Genomic DNA, 10,067 nt, shown 5'->3' on the forward strand with positions numbered 1-10,067 from the left:
CACCTTTTGACAGGCTGACATGAAACACGTTCAAACCAAGACGATGACTACTACACTGCTGCTGCTGCTGCTACTGCTACTTCTCCTTCTCCTTCTATTACTACTACTACTACTAATATTACTACTACTACTACTACTACTACTACTACTACTATTGTGATGATGATGATGATGATGATGATGATGATGATGATGATGATGATGATGATGATGATGATGTGGTTAATCTTTGGTGAGATTCACAGCCTTTGGGGCTGGTTGGTAGCCTAACAGCTCAAGTCCTAACCAAGGACCTAGGAACTGTTAAGGTAACGTCGAAGGACATAAGTTGTTCCAAGTAGGGTGTTTTTTTGTAGAGTCAGAATGTTCAAGTCAGGTAAATTTAGAATTTTCAAATAGCGAGGTAGTCCTTTAGGTATTGCTCCATAGGCTCCAATTACAATTGGGACAACACATAATTTCTTTTCCCACAGTTGCTCAACCTCAATTTGCAAGTCCCGGTATTTTGTGATTTTTTTTCTTGCTGTTTATCTTCAATTCGTGCATCACCAGGTACTGCAATGTCAATGAACCATACTTTTTTATTTTCAATTATTGTTATGTCAAGTGTGTTGTAGGCCAAGTGCCTGTCAGTTTGGATTCTGAAGTCCCACAAGATCTTGACTTTCTCATTCTCTAAAACCTTCTCAACCTGATGGTCCCAGTGGCTTTTGCTATACTTAAATCCAAACTTTTGGCATTATTATTATTGTTGTTGTTGTTGTTGTTGTTATTATTATTATTATTATTATTATTATTATTATTATTATTATTATTATTATTATTATTATTATTACTTTTATTTCTAGACCACACCCTTTCCTAGGCAGGACTCGGGGCGGTGTACAGTCATGTTAAAACCATATACAAATACATAGACATGAACATAGACATAGACATAGACGTGGACGTAGACGGAGGAGGTAAAAATATACTGTACAATTCTTAGTTAAAATACAAATATTAAAATTCCCTTAAAAATTCCCCAATAAAATGTTTGCCAGGAGGTGGAAGATGGAACTGTCAATCAGCTAAGCCAGCTAGTCGGAACAGGTGAGTCTTGAGCTTCTGTCGGAAGGAGCGGAGGTCATTGGTAATTCTAATATCGGGAGGGAGGTCATTCCAGAGGGTTGGGCCCATCACAGAGAAGGCTCTACTTCTTATTATTCTTATTATTCTTAATATTATTATTGGTAACATTGGTAACGTTGGTTACCAATGGAAAAGCATTGGTAACAAATAAATGCAAGTGTTAGAAATAACAACTGAGATGGTAAAAAATCGAGTAAAAAAAAGTAAAGAATTGGACATCACCTGGAAATGACCAATTACATGGTTTCTGGCTCAAATATCTCACCAGTTTACATGCAATATTGGCCAGGCAACTGAATGAAATTTTACAAAATGGTCAAATTGATGAATGGTTGATAACTGGAAAAAAATACTTGATTCAGAAAGATGCAACTAAAGGAACAATACCTGAAAACTACAGACCAATAACATGCTTGCCAACAACCTTCAAATTACTCACAGGCATTATTGCAGATAACTTTATGGATTATTTGGAAACAAACAACATCTTGCCAGTAGAGCAAAAAGGCAACAAAAGAAGGAGTAGAGGAACAAAAGATCAGCTCCTAATTGATAAAATGATATTAGAAAATTGTAAGAAAAGAAAAACGAACTTGAATATGGTCTGGATTGATTATAAAAAAGTATTTGACTCATTGCCACATAGTTGGATCATAAAATGCTTAGAAACAACTGGCATTAGTAAAAATATTACATCCTTCACTGAAAAGGCGATGAAACAATGGAGAACTGAGTTGGCAGTAGGGAATGAGAACTATGGAATGGTTAATATCAAGCGAGGAATTTTCCAGGGTGATTCACTTTCACCTCTTCTCTTCATCATCGCGATGATCCCACTATCAGTAATCTTTTAAAAAATGAAATTAGGCTACCAAACAGCCAAAGAAGCCGAAAAAATTTCACATTTATTATATATGGATGATTTGAAACTCTATGGTAAGTCAGAAATAGAAATCCAATCACTGACAAACACAGTCCGAGTATTCAGCACCGATATTTCAATTCAGTTTGGCATGCAAAATGTGCCACTGTATCCATAAAAGGGGCAAAATCACTGCGTGTGAGGGAATTGAAATGCCCAATGGCCAACTAATTAAATGCAACGAAAATGAAGCCTACAAATACTTAGGCATTCTGCAGTTGGATAACATCAAACATGGACAAGTAAAAACTATTGTCAGGAGAGAGTACACCAACCGAGTTAGGAAAATTTTGAAATTTAAATTAAATGGTGGAAATACAATCAAGGCCATAAATACTTGGGCAATACCAGTTATGAGATACACAGCTGGTATAGTTAACTGGACACAAGCTGACTTGGACATTTTGGACCGAAAAACCAGGAAATTAATCACAATGCACTACAGTTTGCATCCAAACGGTGACACTGATAGACTATACCTGCCCCGAAAATCAGGTGGCAGAGGATTATTACAAGTGAAGCAAATAGTTGAAGAAGAAAAACATGCACTGGCTGATTATTTAAAAGAAAATCAAGAACATCTATTAATCACTTCCGGTTCCGGCGGCTGATGGCGACCCGCGCATCCCCAGTGGGCTTCCCCACTCCTTGGGGGGCACAGGACGCCCCGTAGATGCTCCTACCAGAGGGGCGGCACTGCGGGGATCCCTGGATCGGCAGCAGCCGGCGGGGGGGGCCTCGCCTTGCTCCAGGCACTGGGGAGCACGATGGGGAGACGCTCCGACTTCTTCGCTGTGAGACTGCGCAGAGAAAAAGAGAGCAGAAGGACGCGGCTGCGGTGCGGTGAGGCATAAACTTCCTCCATTCCCTCTACTAAGTTGAAGAATCTGTCACCAGTTTAAGCTTTTTTCCTTTTGGCTTGATTTGGAGAGGCGCAGCTGGAGGGAGGGGGATTTCCCCCCCCTCGGATAGGCGGCTGGAAACAATTTTGCTCTCAGCCCCAGGGGAAGGAGGAGGGGGAGAGCCAACCAATGATGTCATGCCCTAACTAAATGAATTTTCGGATTTAATACTATAACATAATGATGATCTGGAAACTTTGGGAACTTTGAACTTTGAAAACTTAGTTTTTTGCCTCTAAACCCGAAGCTGGCAGGGCAAGATGGCACACTTCCGTTGTCTTTATGAACTGTGAAACCTGACTCCACCTTTAAAACTTCAGGCTTCCGGTCTTTGTCTCCGTGCTACTCAGACAAATCTCTTGTTGATTGCTTTCTTTTGAACTCCCTGGAGTGAAAAACTCTGCTCTATTGCCAGGGTGATTAGAAAAAAAACTCTCTTCTGCCTGGACCTTTTGTATCCTGGACTCTCCTGGCTATTCTGCCTCTCTGACTGATCACTTTCTACACTAACTGAACTCTTTACACCATAAACAATGTCATCCAAAAAAACCACCTCCTGGAAAGCCTGGCTTTGCTGCCTCTGCCCCGACATCTGCAACCTCCAGTCCTAGTACACAATCAATGATAACAGCTTTGATGCAACCTAAAACTACAGAGACGGAGTTTCAACAAATGTTCCAGCAACTTCTACAGGGACAAGAGGAAATAAAGAAACAACTGAAGGAGATGAAAGAAGAAATTAAAGAGAACCAGGCTCAAATTAATAAGAACTCACAGAGACTGGATCTGTTGGAGGGTGGGATGGCTGAGATGAGGGAGGGGATGGAAGGGGTGCAGAAGGGAAACAAAGAACTTGACACCCAACAGATGAAAATAGAGTTTGAGAGAATGTCTTTTTATCTTAGATTCCAAAACGTGATGGAGGCAGATGATGAAAATATAAGGGACATAATGACAAACATTTTGGCTGAATACATCCAGAAAGAGAAACAACAGATGGGGTGGGAAATAGACCTGGTTTATAGAGTGAATTCAGCCTACGCTACAACACACAACGTTCCCAGGGAGGTACACATTAAATTTCTCAGAAAAAGTACAAGATATGAAATTCTGAGTGCACAAAGGGGGCAAGCCTTGACTTACAAAGATAAGGAGATAACCATTCTGAAACAGATCCCCAAGAAAGTGAGGGAAAAAAGAAAAAGCTATTCGCAATTAGCGAATAAATTATACCAGAAGGGGGTGTGGTTCAGATGGTTGATGCCTGAAGGTATGCTAATATTCTGGGAGGAGACAAGAGTTAGAATTAATACACCCATAGAGGCGCAGGCCTTTATGGAAAAAAACAAAGTACTTCTAGAAAAACCAGATGATTCTTCAACAGACATACAGGACACGGGAGGGGCCAGAGATTTGTCGGCGGGGGGAGATGGGGCAATACCGAGAAAGCTCAGATCACAAAAATGAGTAAGAAAATTCACCTGATATAAACTCATCGAAATTACTAACTGAATTTATATGCTGACTATATGTTACTACTTAATAATGAATTTTGTGTAAATGTATACTATGAGTATGGAGGGGGGGGCACCTACCGCACATCGCAACTGCCAAAATTTGTAACCTTTCCTTTACCTTTTCCCTTTGTAAAATGTCAAAAAACCCAATAAAACTTTGTTTTTTAAAAAAAGAACATCTATTAATCGAAGTAAAGAACAAAAATCTACTGAAGGCCCAACAGACGAAACAAGAAAACAGAAAAGATGTGATAAAATCAAGAATGGAGACTTGGCAGAACAAAGTATTGCATGGTCAATTTCTGGAAAAAATAAAAGATAAAGTGGAGAGTGAAAAAACTTGGTTATGGTTAACAACAGGTGCATTCAAGAAAGAAACAGAGTCCCTGATCCTGGCTGCACAAGAACAAGCTATCCGAACAAATGCCACTAAGGCCAAAATCCAAAAATCCTCTGATGATGCCAAATGCAGACTCTGAAAAGAAGTTGATGAAACTGTTGACCACATACTCAGCTGCTGTAAAAAAATCATGATTATAAATTGCGGCACAATTCAGTAGCACAAATGAACCACTGGAATTTGTGCAAAAATTGTAATATTAAAACAACAACAAACTGGTGGGAACATAAGCCTGAAAAAGTCACCGAAAATCAGATGGTCAAGATCCTATGGGATTTCCGTATACAAATGGACAAAATACTGGCGCATAACACACCAGACATCACACTGGTTGAGAAAAATAAGGTTACAATAATAGACATCGCAATACCAGGTGATAGAGGGGTCGACATGAAGGAACATGAAAAATTCGCGAAATACCAGGACCTAAAAATTGAAATTCAACGATTATGGCACAAACCAGCAGTGGTAATTCCAGTGATAATTGGCACACTGGGTGCTATTCCAAAAGCACTGGAATTACATTTTAAACAGTTAAAACTTGACAAAATCAGTCAAATGCAAAAAGCTGCACTGCTTGGATCTGCACGTATATTACGAAAATATGTTACGACGTCCTAGGCCCCTGGGTGGGGCCCGACTAGTAATCAATGCAAAATCCGGCGAAACAACTGGCCGCTGTGAAACAATCGTATAACAACAACAACAACAAAAACAACAACAACAACAATAATGATATACTTTATTCATTAAACATGAAACTCAGTCAACTGAACATTCAAAAATGCATTACAAATACCATTGACTGGTGCTAATGGTTGATACGGTTTGCTGCCAGCATCCTAGGTATCAACCAAGTACCTTCTTAAAATATAAGATGTTCCAAGTAGCACAGTTGTTTGCAGTTCCGTTGGTGTTATTGCAGGAATCTGCAATTTGTTGATGTATCTTGTAATATTTTTGGACATGGTGCCAAGTGCCCCAATGACAATGGGTGTCACTGTTACATGCTTCATCCATAGCCGTGTGGTTTTGATGGCCAGGTCGCGATATTTCATTATTTTTTCTAGTTTTTTTTCTTCGACTCTTGCATCTCCAGGAATAGTGATATCAATAAACTGTACACTTTGGCCTTCTACAACTGTGATATCTGGCTTGTTGTGCTCCAAATGACGATCCTTTTGTATTCGAAAGTCCCACAAGATCTTCACCTTCTCATTTTCGATAACTTTTTTCACTTTATGTTCCCATGACTTTCTGGATACAGGTAAATCATATTTTTTACATAATGACCAGTGGATTAATTTAGCAACTCTGTCATGTCTAGCTTTGTAATCAGTTTGTGCAATTTTGCTGCATTCACATATTAAATGTGAAACAGTTTCGACTTTGTTATTGCAAAGTCGGCAGTTTGGCTTGTCAGTAGATTTTTGTATCTTCGCTTTCATGGCATTAGTTTGTAGTGCTTGTTCTTGAGCAGCCAGTATTAAACCTCGGTTTCTTTCTTGATAGTTCCCATCTTAAGCCATGTCCATGTCAAGTTGTCATCACATTTTCCTTCAATGTTTTTCAAGTGCTGTCCATGCAAAGCTTTGGTTTTCCATCTATTTAATCTGTCACCCAGCTGTTTTTCCTTATATTCTGCCTTTGTTTCTGTTGTTTTTATGCTGTTCTCCGTTTTCACGGCCTACAGCAATTTTTCTGTACTTTGGTTCACATAATCATTCAAACTTTATTTTTCTTCTTCTAGAGTTTGATGGATTTGCCATAGCCTCTCGCCCCCTATTTTTCTTAGCAGGTACAACCTGTCGATGTCACTTCATGGATGTAAAGTGTTGTACATATTCAAAAGTTTATGTGTTTTCCAGTCCAGGTTTTCCAGTTCAGCCAGAGTCCAATTGATGATTCCAGCTGAGTAGCGTATCACTGGAACTGCCCATGTATTAATGGCTTTAATTATGTTTCCAGCATTCAGCTTTGATTTTAATATTTTGCGGACCCTCCTGATGTATCCCTTTTGTGTTGACTCTTTGACTTTTCCATTCAATATGTTATCTGCTTCCAATATGCCTATGTGCTTATAACCATCATCCTTTGCTAATGCTTTCACTATATTTCCATTTCCTAGTTCTATTCCTTCTGGTTTTTTTTTTTTTTCATTTTTCCTCGCTGCATGAATAATATAGCACATTTTTCAAGTCCAAAGTTCATTTTGATGTCACCGCTGAACAGTTGAACTGTGTTGAGTATTGATTTAAGTTCAGTGGGGCTTTTTGCATACAGTTTTAAGTCACCCATGTATAGTAGATGATTTATCTTGCCATGTTGGCTTGAGATTTGGTATTCCAGTTTTTGTTTCATAGGATTATTGTCAGTGGAATTAATGCAATGTTGAACAGTAGTGATGAAAGTGAATCCCTTTGGAAGATTCCTCGTCTGATGTTGACTTCACCAATGTTCTCCCCATTTGTTGTTAGAAGTGTTTTCCATTTTTCCATTTTTTTTTCAAAAATGTACAGATATGTTTGCTGATTCCAAAGTTTTCCAGTCAGGTGTTAATCCAGCTGTGGGGTAATGAGTCAAATGCCTTCTTGTAATCAATCCATGCCATATTTAAATTTGTTTTTCTTCGTTTTGCATTTTTTAGTACCATTTTGTCTATGAGCAGCTGATCTTTTGTTCCTCTTGATTTTTTAAATTTCCTTTTTGTTCTACTGGGTACAAACTGTTTTCCATCAGATGATTGAATACTGAATTTGCCAGTATCCTTGTAAAAAGTTTGAACGTTGTTGGCAGACAAATAATTGGGTGATAATTTCTTGGTTCTGTGCCTTTTTCTGGATCTTTCATTATCAAGTAGGTTCAGCCAGCTGTTAACCATTCTTCGCTTGTTGCATTTTGAAGCATTTGATCAAATTGAGTGTCCATGCGATGAGGGAGGCTGGTCAGGTGTTTTAGCCAGTATCCATGCAGTTCATCCAGGCCAGGTGCATTCCAGTTCTTGACCTTTGCTTGTTTTGCCACCACATCAGTTTTTATTACAATATTTTTCATTTTGTTTTGTGTTGTTTCTTGTTGAATATCTTTGATCCAGAAGGCAGTGTTGTGGTGTTCCACCGGGACTTTCCCACAGTTCTTTCCAAAAGTTCAAAGTTTTTTCTTTACATGGGTGAATATTAGTTTGGATTCGATTTTCATCAAGAGACTGGTAGAAGAGGTGTTGGTTTCTTCTGAACTGGACATTTTCACGACATTGTTTTATTCATCCTTCGTATCTTTCAATTTTCCTTGCTGTTACTATTGCACATTGTTTTGGTTCTTCCATAATTTCCGTTATTGTTTTTTCCTCCAGGTTGTATTTTTTGTGTAAACTATTTTTCAGCTTTTTGTTCTTTAGTTTTCCTTCTTTCAAGAACTTCAGTTGGCTGATATCCCCTTGTAGTTTTTATTTTATTTTATTGTCAAGTCAAATTTTCCACTTTGGTGTTCCAGTGGGTTTCTATAACCCAGTTCTGCAGTTATAACAGTGGCTGTGCTATACATTAATTGGTTAGTTTCATACAGTGTGCTGGATGGGATGGAAGTTAAAATGTTGTTCATGGCAATTAACAGATCTTTCACTCGTTTGCTATGACCTTCACAAATGATAGTCTTTTTCTTTCTACATTTTCTTTGATGTGATTTTCATTTTTTTCTTTCAGCATTTTGGCTAGATCACTTAGCTCTACACTTTCAAGTTGTTGCAAAGGAAGGTCTTCATCCTGTATGTTCATTTCTTCCACTGGCTGGTCCATTTGTTCAAGTATTGGACCAATTTCTTCAGCTTGTTCATCATCACTTGTTGTTTTCTTTTTAGCCAATACTTCTATATGTTGCATTTCCGCTTGTGTGAAAACTTTATTACGGATGATGAAGGGCCTTTGATCCATTAATCTTTGTTCAGTTATGTCACTTTCCAGGTGTTGTTCCTTCCAGCAGCCTCTATCGATATTAGTTCCCTGGGGCCTGCACCGGATGTTGGTCTGCTGCACTAGTGGCTTGCCGTCTGAGCTGGTTGATATGTCAGCACCACATTTGCCTGTCACTGAGCTGGACCTTATAAGAGTAGGGTCCAGTTAGTTGTGTGATTTGTCCGGGAAGCCACCTTGGTTTGGCCCCATAGTTTTGGGCGTAGTCTGGGTCTCCCACATTAAACACCCATGTGGAGTCGCCTGCAAGAGGGCTTTTCTTTGCTGCATAACCAGGGTGTAGCCAGTCCAGGGTTGTCCTGAGCCAAAGACCCATAAGCCGTTCTGTGGGACTTTGCTTGGTGATTGGGCATGGGGTTGTATGCTGTGCCAGGAGATATTGGGACAGCTTGTCATGCCAATTCCCTGGCCCCAGGCAGCCCAGTGCCTCCTTAGCCATCCGGACGTTCATTCTGCCAGGCCATTTCTGGCCGGGTGGAACAGGGCTGTCAGGGTGTGTCGTATGCCATGCTGGCCTAAAAACATCTGGAAGGGTACCAATATGAACTGGGGCCCATTGTCAGTCACCACCACGTCAGGCAAACCATGGGTCATGAATAGCCTTCACAGCACCCTAATTATGGCCTCCAAAGTGGTGGATGGCATGAGTGCCAACTCCACCCACTTTGAGTAGGCATCTACGAAGACCAAGAAGTTCTGCCATAAGAATGGGCCAGCAAAATCCAAATGGACTTGTGCCCATGGAGCCCGGGGCATATCCCATTCTCTGGTGGGCACATAAGGGAGAGCCGGTCTAGATTGCTGGAACTGCTGGCAGGTGGCTACCCAGTTTTCTATCTCCTGGTCAATCTTGGGCCAATACATGTAGCTTCAGGCCAAAGCCTTCTTGCGAACAATGCCCAGGTGAGCAGTGGCAATTAAAACATTGGCAACTTAAGCTTTGGGGGAGCTACCACCCTATTGCCCCATAAGAGGCACCTGTTAAGGATGGACAAGTCATGCTGTGTATATAATAGGGGTGAAATTCAGGATCTACTGGCCCCTGTGGCCACCCCCTGCACACCCAATCCAAAACTTGGACCAATATGGGGTCTGTGGCAGAGAGCCTGGCAATATCCCGGGCAGATACTGGCATGGCCATCTCTTCAATTAAGAGAACCGAAACTGTAGGAGCAGGGTCCAAAACAGGTGCTGGCAGAAGGCAGCGACTGAGGGCATCAGCGTGCC

This window comes from Natrix helvetica, assembly GCF_964273705.1.
Source record: "Natrix helvetica genome assembly, chromosome: Z".
Taxonomy (NCBI): Eukaryota; Metazoa; Chordata; class Lepidosauria; order Squamata; family Natricidae; genus Natrix; species Natrix helvetica.